Source organism: Lissotriton vulgaris, chromosome 1_1 (genome assembly GCF_964263255.1).
Source record: "Lissotriton vulgaris chromosome 1_1, aLisVul1.2, whole genome shotgun sequence".
Lineage (NCBI taxonomy): Eukaryota > Metazoa > Chordata > Amphibia > Caudata > Salamandridae > Lissotriton > Lissotriton vulgaris.
This window is the reverse complement of record NC_141685.1, coordinates 1988620617-1988637132: the sequence shown is the minus strand read 5'-3', so window position 1 is coordinate 1988637132 and position 16516 is coordinate 1988620617. Positions and strand designations below refer to the sequence as shown.

Genomic DNA, 16516 nt, shown 5'->3' with positions numbered 1-16516 from the left:
AATGGTGCCATCACCAAACGATCTTCCACTTTAAGCGTGAGTGGAGTTTGACACCCTTCAAATTTTGGAAGAAAAAAGAGAGAAAATTAAGTAAAGATAATAGTGGCAGTTACAGTGTCTTTAGCATCTTAATACCACTATTTTTCAATAAAGATTTTGTGATTGTCTATGTCCGGTTACAGACACCCACCACGTACTTTCGACGAACTTGGGGTTCCTTCATAATTAAATCTATTCCTTAGCCACGTCGTTTGAGCAACGAAAACTCAGAGGAATTAGTTTTAAACAGAGAACCTGAAAATATTAGGCCTTTATCTTTACAAAATGCCATCTTCTTCTGCCAGACGCCTTGTAGGCCTGGCCTGCAGCTCTTCTCTGCTAGTCTATTTGTCAGCATGTGGTGGACGCAGTCGGTGCACTGACAGCCGGCTCACGCCATGAGCCCGACAATGCCTTCATTGCCCTGGTAAGTCAGCCGTCATCAGCACTCACTTTACCAGCAGCTTGAAGGCTCTTGCTGAGGTGCGCTTCGGTAACCTCCCCGAGCCGGGCATTCTACGAACTCTTAAACATTAGCACCCGTGGGGGTGAGCCAGTGTTTACCTGTCAGCCGGGATAATCCGCGAGCATCACCGCACACCTCATATGGGATGAACTTATTATCTGTGAACAAGAACTCCCAGTGCGCCGTCCATAAAAAGACATACACTTCGCTAATCCTCCCAGGCATGCTTAGTTCTTGCGAATTAATCTGGGATATTAGTGTCTACATTAGCTAGGAGATATGGGAGAACAAAGAAATGCCTTTCCACATTAGGCCTTAATTTTCCAATGCATAATTTTTGTTTGTCATTGATTAAAAATCGGTAATTGCTTTATTTTTGTGAATACCATTTTAAAAGTGTTGGACAGTTCTCAGTTTTGGTGGTTACACTGCATCAAGAGACCTCTAAATTTATAAGCCGAGCCACAAAATCTTTTTCCCAGTCTATGATAAGGTGCCTTTTGGGAAGCGACGTGGCGTGCATTGCCAGCACCTGGTGCAAGGCAAGTATTGAGCCCCCTAACACGCACAGGGGCGCAACATTTTAAAAGAAACGAAATCGGCGGCAAGAGAGCTGCCCAATTTTTTTTCTTTTCAAATTTTGCACCCCTCAGAATTTTGCACCCTGGGCAACTGCCACAGTAGCCCTACCCAAGCGACACCGCTGCTTTTGGGCACAGATTTATGCATGTGTGGACAATGCAATTAATGCATGAAAATTGGGTGTACATAGACACCCTGTATAACGTTGTGCTCAGTACATTAGGGGATGTGGATCAAGTAGATTTCAGAGTACACCGTATTGACAGAGAGTTGTAGTGAAAGTTTGACTCATTAGTGTAAATCCTAAACTATGTTTCTTTTCTTTGTGCTTATCTTTCAACGTCAGCCTTGTGTTTGCGCCTCATACCCACTCAACTGTGTATATAGCACATGTTACATGCGTTGTTCCTCTAAGGTTGTCCTGACTTAGAACAGGACCGCAGGGGAATGCACAAAAAAGGCTGGGATGGGCCAGCCTGTAAACTAAAACAATGATGGCAAACCAGCTGGCGGCCATCACTAGAATGGGGCCATACGAGAATGGGTGGGTCATGGCAGCCTGCTCCACTCTGAAAGCAGCTCCCTAACCTACAGCCACTTCGGAAAATGCCAGTGTCCAAATACCCAGTCCGGCCCTGGGCTGGGGAAAGAAATGTCCCTATGTGCAGTTCAGCCCATACTCCACAGTTCACGAAACTCAGGATAATGGGTCATCATGAAACACGTATGCTGGGTACTTGAGGATAGACCAGCCTGCCCCTGAAAGCACAGCCACTTCACCTTATGTTCTCAAAACGCCTTACACTGTAAAATGCCTTTAAATTCCCTTCTGCCTGGGCCCTGACTTCAGGCTGACTTCAGGCAACTGGGAGCCAACTCTTAGTATCTCCAAACTTCTATAAATTACTTTCTCAACCCGGTCAAAATAACATTTTATTTTCCATCCACTGCATTATCTCGATTTACGCTAACACCTTAGCACACCTTAGCACAAATTCATTACTAGCAGATTGCAGCCACCAGGTATAAAAACGCTCTGAGCTGGGCAGAAGGTGAGATGTTTGCCACAATGCATACAGTGCCAGCATTTTAGAAGAGAAAAGCGGGATATTTCAAAAAAAATAATCAGGAGAATGTCTTTCCTCCATTGACTTCTATTGAGGCCTGAATCTGGTTATTGTCATGAATGGGATTTGGAAGTGTGCTGCCACAGGTTTGGCTGTCAGAAATGCAAATATAAGTTTTTGTTTTTCTTAGCTGTCAGGAGCACAGAGCAAGCACTATGGCAGCCAAAGAGAGCATGATAAGACATGTTTTGCAGTGCCCTGCAGGAGCAGGTTACTGGCAGTGCATAGTCCGATACACAAGACTAGTCCCTGTTAACTGAAGCCCGCAGAGGAGTCGGAAGACTAGCCATAAAATCGGCAGTCTACCAATTGAATTGTTAGGGTTGGCATGTATGACTATGGAAAACACAATTGGTACACTCAACTGCTCTGAAGGTAAGGCCGTAGTAAATGTGAAAATATTGCATTCATAGCTTCTCTGCTGCCTCTGTGCACTTTGAATAAAAACTTCAATTTCTCAATTGCAATCGCTCTTAATTTTGGAGCCAATTGCGAGTGCAGATGATGGTTACCAGAATTTTGTCATAAGAATGCTGTTCTATGTCAGAGTTCTTGAGAAAAGGTATGTAAGAGCTGATGCGGGATAGGTTGTGAACCTATGTATTTTCTTAGAAATACTGAAAATAACATTTTGGAGGATTTGGAACTTATCTGTGGTCCAACTTGCTTCAGTAATTCATATAGGATTCTTTTTTTTCATGGTCATTGCCAAAGCCCAAGTAAGGTCTGTGCCAAGTTAGCAAGAAGCTTTTCACAGTATTAAAGTTAGGCCTTGTAGACTTTTAATGTGCTAGTATTAGGTGTTGTAATGCCTGTTGTCACTGTATGCTTCCTTAATAATTTAACTAATCAAAAGTACATTTTAAAAATCCGACCTTTAGAGATGTGACTAAACTAAGGGCAGCAACACCTTCATGATGTGTTCTACCGTTATACCGTGGTCTAAATATTGGCCCTCAAATAGACTGAATCTGCTGCATTGAACATACCATTATATATCATTGTAAGTGGATGTGACCTTAAGAAAGGCAAATACATACTTACCATGGACATATACCAGTAGAGAATGTAGTGGATGCAATATTTTCGTAGGTGGATTAGTTAACCGCAATATAGTTACATAAACCGCCTATATGATGGAAGTTAAAACCTTGGTTAAAGTTAGGTGTACAATATGGCTAGTTTGTCAGAGTTCTACGGTCATTTATTGCTTAGGTGCATCACATTTAATTCTTTGATAAAATCGTTAATGTAATGTCCCTAAGTCGAAGCCAGCAAAAAGTACACCCCAAAGAAATTTAATTTATGCTGACATAAACGTGCAGAATTTTGGATATTTTGTGATAGCCTTGTAACTGGAAATTATATAATATTATGCCACGCTGTGTGTTCCTGGCAAAAGTCTTAGCGCTAACAGATGGCAACAATGGAAACGGCCAGAACACAAGCAGCTTTTGCACACGCCACTTGTGTATTTTGTACTATATTTTAGTGCAAAATCCCTCCTTATATCCAAAATGGACACTAGAATGCATTTCACACTAATGCCGTATTTGATTTTTTTGCGTAATTACAAAAATTTTGCATAACTTTTTTTGCAATTTCATTGAATTATGCAAAAACAAATTACACACATTTCACACACCACTAGCTAAAAGATTAAAATTTCTTAAGACATTTCGGAGCTGAGTGCCTGTGAATCAACAAAATCCAGAAACGCCAATAGCTATTCCTTTCCAAGTATTGGGGTATATGCATAAAAGCAGTGTTCATAAAGTTACTAGGTTCATATGATATTTCAGTTCAATCATTCGAGTGAGACATTTTCCAGAAGGCTAATTTCGCCAGATCTAAGACATACCTCAATGATGGGCAGAATTTTAAATTTGGACTAATATTAAAGACCTGCATGTTGGGACACTTGGAGTGCAACAGGCTTCTTCTCATTATTGGGCATCCTCATAGATAATGATCAGTTAAACACATTATAGACTGGGTGGTGGTGGTGAACGTTTTTAATATTCAGAGCTCTTCTTTGGTAGGTGGTTCTTTGTGAAGAGGGGTTGGATTTTGAAAGAATATTTGCATCTGTTACTTTGCATATGATTGTGCCATGAAATCAACACTCAAGGGTCTCAGTTTCAGTGTAGAAAGTTGCCCATCAGAAAAAAGTGAGACAGTTAGGTCTTTTACTTGTCAAGGACTGAATGCTGAACAGGTTTGCAACGTCGCACTCTTGATCGTCTTAGGAAAGGGTGTCTCCTAGCTGTAACCAAAGTATCATTCTGCACAGAACATTATAAATGAAAGGCATCATTTGTCTCCTTAACGGGGCCTCACTTTGAAGGAAACCCTTACAAGGAGGAAAAAACCTCCTCTGTCAATCTTTTAGCTCTTGATTGAAGATGAAGAGTTAATCTAAACAAATTGGCAGTCATCAGTCTCCCCTGACATTAGGAGGAAGAAAAGAGCCAAGGAAGAATTTTAGGAGAAGAATGCAGAAGAAAATAGAAGAAAGGAGTGAAGAATGTGATGAAAAACAATGCAAAAGAATGTGCAGTTCCTAAGGGGAGAGGGGGAGTGAACAGGTCTCTTATGGATTGCCCTCACACACCCCAAAGGATGTCGTGTATCATCATTGGGATGTGCTCCTCGTTGGGCCGGCGCTGCTATGCCCGAAGGGCTCCCACGTAGCGTCTTTTTGCCGGAGATCTTTAAAGAGACAGCCGTTTGGTGTGTGAGGGTAAGTAGTCAAGATAGTGAAGTGAGTGTGAGTTGGCGATTAAAATAGGTTTAGTACTCCCCTATATGAAACAATGTTTATTCTTGGGGTGTACTAACCTAGCTAAAAATGTATGAACTCTGTCTGGACTTAATGATTCTACAGGGTCTAGTTAGTGTATATGGTTGACATGTTTCTTGCCTTCTGTCTCTAACAGGTCAATCGACAATTCTTCAGGACCTGTGTCTAAAGGAGTAAAATTCTCCTAAACTCTAACACTACCGCAAGGCCGGTGCTGATTACCCTATTTGTCACCAGCGTTGCTTGCGATGATCCAGGATTGAAAACCTGGATAGGTGAGACCTGGAAGAGATACAAACTATTAAAGTTCCAGAACTTAGTCTGGATAACAATAAGTGGTGCAGCAAATTACATGCGGTGGCTTGTTGTTGCCTAGAGAGTTTTTTGGTGGATAAACTATTGGTGAGTGAAAAACAGATATAACAATTTTGACTCAGTGCACATCACGTCATATTCAATAGCAACGCACCATCCGGACGAGTGACCAAATGTGATGGCGTAAACATGCTGGATGGTGTCAAACTATCACAAGGACATAACTTATGAGTTAGATACGTGTCCATGGAGCACAACCACTCACCTCTGGTAATGAGGTCACAAGCTCATGCAGGTTTTTTTTTAAAGTGCTTTTAAATACAACTCCCAAGATGGCCGCCCTCCGCTACGTTCTAGTGTTTTGGCCAGTACGCGATGACGAAACACACTTAACCTTAGCGCAGGAAGGCAGAGCCACAGGAGAAAGGGCCACGGGAGCCAGGGCAGGGGTAGGATCTCCGCTAATTGCATGACACCCCGATGTGAGTACACACAATCAAATGTTTTATAACAAGAAGCCGGTAAGACCGTGCATGTGCTTAAGCTTAGACGCATGCAGCTGCCCGCCCGTCTTTTCATTTGTTTTTCAGAATTGAGCAGGTGAGGTGCTCCAATGAGGTTCTCTTTCGACTATCCCGTCAGCTTGTGACTTCATTACCAGGGGTGAGTGGTTGTGCTTTAAGATGCACTAACGGTATGCAATGTACACTACTACTATTTAGCTAACAACACACTACTGGCATAGGCTTACAACACCGATAAATACAGGGGGTGCAGAAAAAGCCATGCGTTAAAACCCTGCTACATGTTCCAAGTAAATAACCACTGATACCGTGAACACTTTGAAATCGGTCCATGGTCTCTTATCTAACGGCACAAGTTATGTCCATGTGATAGTTTGACATCATCCAGCATGTTTACACCATCAGATGTGTTCACTCGTCCGGATGGTGTGTTGCTATTGAATATGACGTGATGTGCACGAGTCATAATTGTTATATCTGTTTTTCACTCACCAATAGTTTATCCACCAAAAAACTCATAAATGTTATATCTGTTTTTTTACTCACTATTATTTTATCCACCCAAAAACTCTCTAGGCAACAACAAGCCACTGCATGTAAATTACTGCACCACCAGTGAATATTATTGCTATCCAGATTAAGTTCTGGAAATGTATTAGTTTGTATCTCTGTCAGGTCTCACCTATCCATGTGTTCAATCCTAGATGATCACAAGCAACGCTGGTGACAAATACGGTACTCAGCACCGGCCTTGTGGTAGTGTTCGAGTTTAGGAGAATTTTTACTCCTTTAGACACCGGTCCTGAAGAATTGCCGATTAACCCATTAGGGGCAGAAGGCAAGAAACATGTTAACCACATGCACTGACTAGACCCTGTAGGATCATCAATTCCAGACAGGGCTCACACATTTTTAGTTAGGTTAGTACACCCCAAGAATAAAAATAGCTTCATATAGGGCAGTACTAAACCTATTTTAATCCACAACTCACACTCACTTCACTACCATGACCACTTACCCTCACACACCTAACGGCTGTATCTTAAAAGATCTCTGGCAAAGAACCCTTTTGTGGGAGCCCATTGGGCATTGCAGCGCAGGCTCGATGAGGAAAACAGCCCAATGATGACGCATGACATCCTTTGGGCATGTGAGGGCAATCCTTAAGAGACCTGTTCACTCCCCCTCTCCCCATAGGAACTGCATATTCTTTTGACTAACATACTTATTAGGAGCATTGTGCAGGACCTCATCAAAAGCTCCCGGTTCTTCCCCTTTAATTAACATGAAAAACAAGGCATCGTACTCACTTGATAGTCTCCATTGAATGTGATTTAAATAGGAACTGACATCACAGGAAAAGATCATACTTGATCTTCGAGTGGGAACCTCGAATAACTGTGTATGGACACTCCACCTTCTTGGGAAATGATGGTTATAAGGCATGGCCACACTGCTTTGCAGAAAGATGTGCCATTCTTTTGGTAAACAAACTAGGTTTGACATCCTTCATTCCACACTGGGTTCCAGAGTCCCACCACAACCCTTGAAGCCTGGCACTCCAAGGAGATCGCAGAACATCCCTTTGGGTGATCGTGAGGACGAGAACATCACAACCATCCAGACAGCATGGGTGCTTAGCCATATTCTGAGTTCAGTATTCTCAACATACTGACCAGCGTTCCTAACTTGCACTGTGTCAGGTAAGTTCAAGCCACTGTGCTTAGCAAGGATGAAAAGAAAGAAATATACCCTATGGGTTTATCTACTATGCATAATCAGCTTATTAGTAATTGCTTGTCTTAAAAATATCTGTACTAGCTGTCTTTGTGTATCTTCGTTGCTTGAGAAACGCAATGTAAGGCAGGTATTAAATTTATACTTGGGACTGTGTAGACTTCACCATTGGTGCCATCTCACAAAAATCATAAGAGTAGCAGAAGTAACATTCACTTTTGGCCCTTGTATACAATGCCGTTACGCAACCTGCTCCTTGCCCCTGTTGATGGGCTTTGTATGTTTTTCCATAAACTAACAAGTGATAAATCATACATAATCAAACATTTGTAGGTGCACACAAAATCTTCAAGTAGCAACACTTCAATTGCTGTAAAACAACCTTGTGTTAGGTTGTTTTAGAAGAATGATTTTAAAGAAAATAATTTATGGCTCAATTCATTCATTGAAGACATGGTTTACTCCTGGGTACTCAGGATTTCCTTAGGCGAGCATCAGACCTCCTCACAGAAAACTATGATTCAGGCTCTTAATGCTTCTCCTAAAGTGGTTTAGCTAAATTCACATATTAAACATGCTCGCTCACAGATTAAGGAATGTTGGCCTGGGTGTTCATTAATGGATCAATTAAGTAGGAAGTATGAAGTATCAATTATCAAGAATGTATACTTAATTATAAACTATGTGCATCATAGTAGGGCATTCAGTCAGGTACATTGAAATAGAAAGGGTGTTTCCTTAAAGAATTCACTGACAATTATCATTGGTCACATATTCAGACAAGGAAAACTATTTTTTGGAGTTTTTACTCGAATTAGCCAGGGTTTGTGAACTCTTTAATTAATATATGTAACCTACCTGCATCATTTGAAGTTAAACCTGTAAACCACACATCATAGCTATATTACACAAGTTGTATTTGCAAGTGATCTTTGGTTAGTGAATGAGATACAGATTATTGTATTTTGTGTGATGCTGACAAGGACTCACATTTTGGAGAAATATTATTATCAGGCAAAACCATAGTTGCAGATAGTAAAGCATATTAACAAAGTCAATGCTACTAAACAAAGTTTCTTTGATATGTATCAAACAATATACAGATGTACATTTATGTTCACACTTTCACAACAAGGCTGTTTTACTAATACATTTTTTAATTAACTTGGCTTTAGATTAATAAAATAAATTCCACAATTCGTCTGAACTCTTTATACATTTAAAAGTAAAACAGATTAATAGAGCACTTTTACATTTGTCCCTCTATTTAGGTGCGTGGTGATTTCTAATTTCACTGGCAATGTTTTGAGAAGGTGGCCAATTGCACAGCTTTACAAAGTTGTGATATTTTCAGATTCACAAAAAGAAGTCTACAGGCAAAGACGTTTTTCATGTGAAAAAACATTTCCATGTGTACAAATTGTATATAGTACAGTTTTATTCCCACAATGCCTACTTTTTCACTGCCCTTTCATGAAGAAAACTTAAAGAAAGTGCCAAAACACAACTTTGCTAATTTCGCACACTTTTATGAAATAAACTATACGTGAATGAATAGTATATGTTCCTCTAGATATGCAAAGCCATTCCTCTAGAGGAATGAGAAGGAATAAAAGTCATCTTAAATAAGCACACAAGCTCAAAATGTTTAGATATTCAGTGACTTTAAATTACCTGCAAACATATTTTTTTGTAACAGGCTCATCATAAAATGTAATTTTGGGAAGTAATGGGAACGAATAATTTAGAACTAAACAATCTCTATTATGGTCAGAAAATGTTAATGTCAAAAAGTAAAATGTAATAAACAAATAAAATAATCTATTCACTGCGCTACCAGATAAGGAAAAATACACTAACCTACCTTACATTACACTAACCATAGCTTGCATAATATAAGTATGCAAATAAATGGGAAAATAAAGATGTCTCCGTTTTAAAATAGCACTTCACTTTGAGAGAATACACGTCGATCGAGATCAACCAATAGAGGGAATCCGTACTAATTATATCTAGTGTAGCAGTAAGCGATGTATTCAACACATCAAAAGCTCTGGAGAAGTTTAAGAGGTCATTTACACACTTTCTTGAAGTCCGTCAGTCTGTGAGAGAAACAGAGGCTCCAGCTCCCAGGGCAGAGATTTATTCGCCTAAACGAGACATTCCTGCCTACCTGACATGATCAATATGCCTTTAGTGCTCTGAGGGCACCAATGAACGCCCAGAAGTCATCATGGGTTTTTCACCCACTCAGTATTTATTTTTTGTTTTAGTCAGTCAGTCATAAGCTTTTATTCGATATGCAAGATATCTTATAAGCACATTTACAATACAATCATTACAATGTACAAAAAAAAACATCACTTTAAGAAGTCAGTATAAGAACTCATTTAAAAAGGATAAAAGGACATGAGGTGCCCGATAATAATTTAGCTAAAAAAAGTATTAAACCGCTACTGACAATCTCTTACATCGAATAAGCCAAAACTGTTTTAAAAATTTTGCTGTTCCACATACAATAGGGGGGGATGTGTCCGTAGTTAGGATGCGCAATGCTACTAAGTGGCTACGTGTACCCATGTTTCGGCAAAGAGGTTTCAACCAAAAACTCCTAGGCCTTGCATAGTCCGGGCATTCAAATAGAACATGCGCGATGGACTCTACCCTACTCGGGCAACAAGCACAATTGGGGGACGTACGGGCCGCTGATTTCCAATTTGATGTCACAGCACCAAGCGGGAGGGATCCAACTCTAAATTTAAAATAAAGGGCTCGATCAAAGGGGAGGGTAATCAGATCCAGGTAGGGTTCAAAAGCCACAATGTCTTTGACTAATAAGAAGGCAACAGTAGACTTGCAGTGGTTTGAGTTTGTAATTAGTTGCTCCGCAGTCCACTTCCAGAAAAGGGCCTTAACAACTTCTTTCGGAGGGGCTGAACGTGTTGACCAACAGTCCCCCAATCCAATCTTCTCCAGAAGCTTTTTAGTTTCTCTTAACCATCTTATTTTAGCCCAACCCCCCAAACTCATTATTTCCCCCAGGCCATCAGCGTAGGATTTTAGCTCTTCACCCCTCCAGATTCGTGTCCATAAGAGGAGAGGGCGAAGCTGGGCTTGATCTTTAATGTTTTTACAGCCTGTATCCAACAACACTGGTACGGAAGGTGTACTCAGTGGGATAGAAATAAGGGATTTTAATAGCTTGCTCTCCGCTGTCGCCAAGGTGTCCAATCGGCAGTGGCCCCACAGTTCTGCCCCATACAAGGCTGATGTCACTACCTTGGCCTTGTAGATATCGATTACCGGGGTGAGTGATCTCCTCGGTGAGGCCCGGAACTCCCTCATGAGAGCTCCTCCTACTCTACTGTGGTTAAGGACCATTTTGTTGATGTGATTTGCCCAAGACAACCTGTCCGTTATCCGAACACCGAGGTAATCAAATTCGGACACTTTCTCCAAGGCAACAGAGTTAAGCGTTGGTGGGCGGCCCAGTTTCCTTGGTGGGTTTAGGACTAGATATTTTGTTTTGTCCACGTTAATTATTAACCCTTTCGTGGCACAAAACTCCTGGAAACGCGTTAGCAATTTCTGAAGGCCTTGGGGAGTCTTCGAGATCAAAAGCGTGTCGTCCGCAAAAAGCAGAGTGGGGATCCTGACTCCTCCGAGACAGGGGGCGTCAGCTGGTTCTTGTTGGAGATGTTCTACCACCCCATTCACATAGAGTGAAAATAGGGTGGGCGCCAAGACGCAGCCCTGCCTTACGCCCCTGGACACTGGTATCTTCTCGGTGAGTTCTCCGTTTTTACCCCAACGGACCTATGCAAAGGTATGGGCATGGAGGCTAATGAGGAGGGACAAGATGTAAGGGGGTAATCCCAACTCATAAAGCACCCTCCAAAGCTCTTCCCGGGGGACTAGGTCAAAGGCAGTCTTCAGGTCAATAAAGGCCAAGTAAAGACTACCCTTGCCTAGTTCCACCACCTTCCACCCCAGTAGTGCCAACCTAAACACCTGCTCTATTGTCCCCATTGCAGCCCGAAAACCTGCCTGAAAGTCCGATAGGATTTTGTTCTCCTCCACCCAATGGAGGATCCTTCCGAGGAAAGCTTTACCAGCTATCTTTTGGGTGGAGTCTATCAGGCTTATGGGGCGGTAGTTCCCCGGGGCTTCCCTACATCCTTTTTTATAGATCGGGACCACCACCGCCCCTTTCCAGGATTCTGGCACTGCCCCTCCCATCATGATGTTGTTTAGGAGAGCAGCGATAACCCTTCCCCATTCCACTGGGTATGCCCTCATAAGATCCCCCGGGAGGCCGTCTGGGCCTGCTGCCTTACGAGGCTCTACCCACCCTATAACCTTTTCAATCTCTAGGGGAGTGAAGAGATCATAGGCGTGAGGTTCAATTGCTAGTGTAAGGTTCATCCCAACATTCAGTTCCCCATCTGGAGGGAGATATAAAGCCCCAAAATGTTTTACCCAGTTTTGGGGCGGGATGTTGCAGGGTCTCATAGCTGCATCGGGTTTGTTCCGTGTGGCTATGAGATTCCAGAAGGCCCTTGAATCCTTACTTTTACTGGCTTGGAGAAGGTCTTCCCAGAATTTTTCCTCCCACTCCCTCCTAGCAGTTTTGAGGGATTCATTATAGGCCTTCCTTGCTTCCTGTATCACATTTCGGGGTTTGTGCTTTACTGCCTCAACTAGGTTTGCCTTAAGTACCCTACATGTTTGGGTATACCAACCATCATCTAGTTTTTTGAATTCTTTGCTACCCGACGTGCTAGGGTGTGAGGTAAACACATTAGTCAAGGCTTCCACTAAGGAGACAAAAAGCCCACTCACTCTACCCACCCCTTCTAGGGAAGACCCGAGGGTTGTCACCGCATGTTTTAAGAGGGTTAAAATTTCCCCTACCTTTGCCTCAGAGAGGACCAGTTTCGCCCATTTTATTCGTCTACCACATGGGGAGACTTCAGACTCATCCGGGGGTACAGCTACCCGGTTAGTATTGTCCTTCCTTGTGGGACACCACCACTGGTCCATGCTTAAAGAGACTGGATTGTGGTCGCTTTCAGTCGTAGGAACCACCTGCATGTCCCTTACATATGACCATAGGTGTACATCTAATAGTAAATAATCTATCCTAGAGGTGTGTCCTGGCCTGTTGTACGTATGGGTACCCCCCTATCCGAGGTTGTCCTCCCATTTGCTGCCCTTAAGTTAAATTCAAGGGTCAGGGAATATAACTGGAGCACCACTTCTGTCCACCTCCTGATCGGTGGAATTTCCAGTACGGGGATCCCCAGCCTGGTATCCTCCTCGTCTTGGTCAAGGGCAACGTCCGAGTCCAAGGGCTCGTATGTGCAGTTCATGTCGCCCGCAACCAATGTGCGTGTCTTATATGGAGTGTTCTTTAGCAAAGTCTCAAGGAGAGATATTACAGGAGACTTTCTCCCACCCTTGGTCCCCCGGGCATAAACATTATAGACATTTAGGACCAGTCTTCCCCTTTGATCTATTAGGGTGATATTTTGTATGTCCGGGCAGCCTGTGGGAAACTCCTCTACTCTACAGTCTAGAGAGGCTGCGACCCAAATGAGAAGGCCACCCGAAGGTCGCCGTCTCCCTGTTTCCGACACTTGTGCAGGGGAGAAATAGGAAGAAAATCCCACCCTATGAACCGACACCAGGCTCCATGTCTCTTGGAAAATACACAGGGAGTGCTCATCAACGCAAGCAGTAAAGTCTGGTAGAGCCAGTTTTCTTGCAGTCCCTGCGACATTCCAGCTGAAAACCTTAAAGACTAGGTCCGTCACAGCTGGAGTGTCGCTGGGCGCGAGAATGTCCCTGTCTGTGGTCCTCCTCAAGGGTGTCTGAGGGGAGCAGGGGTCTTGGGGGGTGACTTTAGGGGCTACTATCCCACTTTCAAGGTTAGTTTGGGTGGGTGATGCTCCAATTGGGTCTACTCTACTCCCAATTTCCAGTCAGTGGGGCCTTGGTGCCCACAAATGATTCACCCTTGTGCCCCCCGTAGGGCCCTGCCCAGTGTGTCTCCCAGTTTTGACTGAAATCAGGGGGGCTTAAGCCTCCTCCAGTTAAGCTAACAATTTGCCTGGGGTAAAAGTAAGAAAGATCTACCACTTTAACCCCTGGAGCCCCCATGTTTTTAATAGGAGTACAGATCGAGGGCACTACTCTGGGGTCTTGAAAATTTATGATTATGCAATCCCCCTCTTGAGTTTTTTTCCCCTGGCCTACCCACCCTACTCTACGGACACTTAGGATGATACCATCCACACCCAACAGAATTGGCTTGTTTGCCTTCAACCAGTGGATGCACTTATTCTTGAGTGATTGATGGTTTTCCATCTGGCCTTCCTTTAGGGGGGGAACGTTAACCATAACAGCAACAAAAGGTTGACAGTCTGGCGGGAGGTTTACAGGAGGTATCCGGCGTACTGGGTTACTAGGGACCGATAAAGTGGTAGCTGGGTCTATAGGTTGGGGTACAGAACTAGGAGCTTTCCCTGTCACTAATCCATGCGATTTGTTGCGTGTGCCTGATGTTTGGGAGTCTTTCGTTTTTACCACTAGCTGTCTGTGGCTGCTTTTGTGGGAGAGGCTTGGGTTTATTTATAGCAGGTTCTAAGTGTGTTGATGGCCCCTTGTGTATTGGCCCTGCTTTGGGGCGGGGAGGAGATTTGGGAGCTGAGGTTAATGCACTATTAGAGTCAGCCTTATTTAGACAGGTTGGGGGCTTGGAGTCTCTCTGGGGTGGTGGTTTGTTCCCCTTTGCGCCCATGTCCTGATTTTCACTCACTCTGGTTAGTTGTTTAAATGTAGTTTTGAGTGAGTAGAACCCGTCAAGGGTTGATTGCTCTAATTTATCTATCCTCACCCCTAGACCCTTGACCTGAGTTAGTAGCGGCCTCAAGAGACTATCTAGCTTCTCAAGGATGATATCAATTGTTACACAGTCAGTGGTCTCAGAAGCCTTAACGGTGTTAACATCTGAGTGTGGCCCCCTGGGAGAGATCACAACATCCCCTCCTATGTCGGCTCCATTCTCTATAGACCAACCCCTTATGTTTCTCGTACCAGGACCAGAGTGCTTTCTTACTCTTTGATAAAGAGCGGCCTGTCTCACTAGCCTACCCTTTTTAGATTTTCTTGCCTTTTTATTTGAGTGCCTATTCTCCTGCCTGGTTTCGGGAGTTTGGATGTTTAAGGACTACCTATCTATCTCCCCAACTGGTATATCTATGGTGGGGGTGGGCGGTTTTAGAGGCAGAGGATCACTGGTGGCTTCGTTAAGGGGTTTAGGTGATACTGTCGAAGGCAGTTTACTAGGACCACCATCTTCCACAGAGGCAATAGGGAGAAGTGCGGCCAGATTTTCCAGCCTATCTATATTTTGCCCTATTTCATCTAACTCAGGGGGGTCTATAGAGTAGCCGGACACACCAGGTGGAGGAGCAGAGTAATCCCGCTCACTGGCCGGTGTAAGCGACTGAGCAGCAACCCCCAAGGATGAACGTCTTGAAGGGAGGTAAACCTCAGATAGGCGCCTCTCAGACATGGCAATCTCCTTTTCAAATCACCGCCGCCACCCTGGTGATGAAGCGGTCCATAGTTCCTATAACAGGGCTCCCGGCAATGGACCCCCTTTCACCATCACTCCTAAGGATTTTTCCAGAGCGGGTGGACATGATTGCAGGGAACAGCACGGGGTCTCACACAGGCCGTATGTACTCACTGCTGATGATGGAAAGGAAAGGGACGTGGCCCAGCCCAGCCTTGACAGCCCCTGACGGCCACAGACGGCCCGCCCTTTGCTCGGGCTTCGCTCGGCGTCCCGCTCGCGTCCCGCTGAGCGCCTAGCGAGGCGTCAAGGAAGCACGTTGCAGGCGGGGGGCGTGTCTGGTGGTGGGCGCGTCCGCAATTGCACCTGGGAGAGCAGGGACTCCTGGACCTCCGAGTCCCTGCTAAAGCGCTGGCGCAATGTCTTCCCCAAGCGCCTCCAGGAGCCTTTAGGCACAGCACAGCTTCTCACTCCCTGAAGCCGCGAAGCGGCACCCGCGGAGCGGGTGCGGCGAGGGGCAGCGGCAGCAACACAGGAGACTGTCCCAGAAGCGGAGGGACCTTCACAACCTCCACAACACCGCCAAACTCACAGGTGGGTCCCAGGGAAGTCAGGAGACACGCGCCTTTTCACGCTGGTCAGGCGGGGGGCGTGTCTGGTGGAGGGCGCGTCCGCAATTGCACCTGCGAGAGCAGGGACTCCTGGACCTCCGGGTCCCTGCTAAAGCGCTGGCGCAATGTCTTTCCCAAGCGCCTCCAGGAGCCTTTAGGCACAGCACAGCTTCTCACTCCCTGAAGCCGCGAAGCGGCACCCGCGGAGCGGGTGCGGCGAGGGGCAGCGGCAGCAACACAGGAGACTGTCCCAGAAGCGGAGGGACGTTCACAACCTCCACAACACCGCCAAACTCACAGGTGGGTTTTGTTTACTGAAATAAGCACCCAAAGCTGAAGTTTCTTTCAGCAAAACAAAATTAACAATGATCATGATGTGCAGGACAGTATCTCCCTGCAAATCAAAATCTTTCTACGTTTTCCATGCCCTTGACTGCCATCTCTCTCATGGTGATGGTTGGAAGGGAAATCCAGTGCCTATTACCATGCACTAAATTGGATGCTCAGTGGCAGAGGTGGCATCTGGTTAAGGGTTTCTGCTGGTGGGACAAGCTGATGTCCTACCAGGAGAAGCTCAGTTGTTCCCCCACACCTAAATCAAAATGGAGCAGGAGAACTGTGAGATTGGTGGACGTTCTGCATCTGCCCAACATTAAGTGGTCCTTGTTCTTTGTCACCTTTATAAAAAGTATTTCTATAATTCTCAATAAGGCCAATCAGCACAAGTGTA

General features: G+C 44.4%; 1 protein-coding gene across 1 annotated transcript in view; it reads right to left on the bottom strand.

Moving 5' to 3' along the window:
- Positions 1-16516, bottom strand: part of SEMA3C (semaphorin 3C) — a 598500-nt gene that overhangs the window by 99249 nt on the left and 482735 nt on the right. The window lies entirely within an intron of this gene.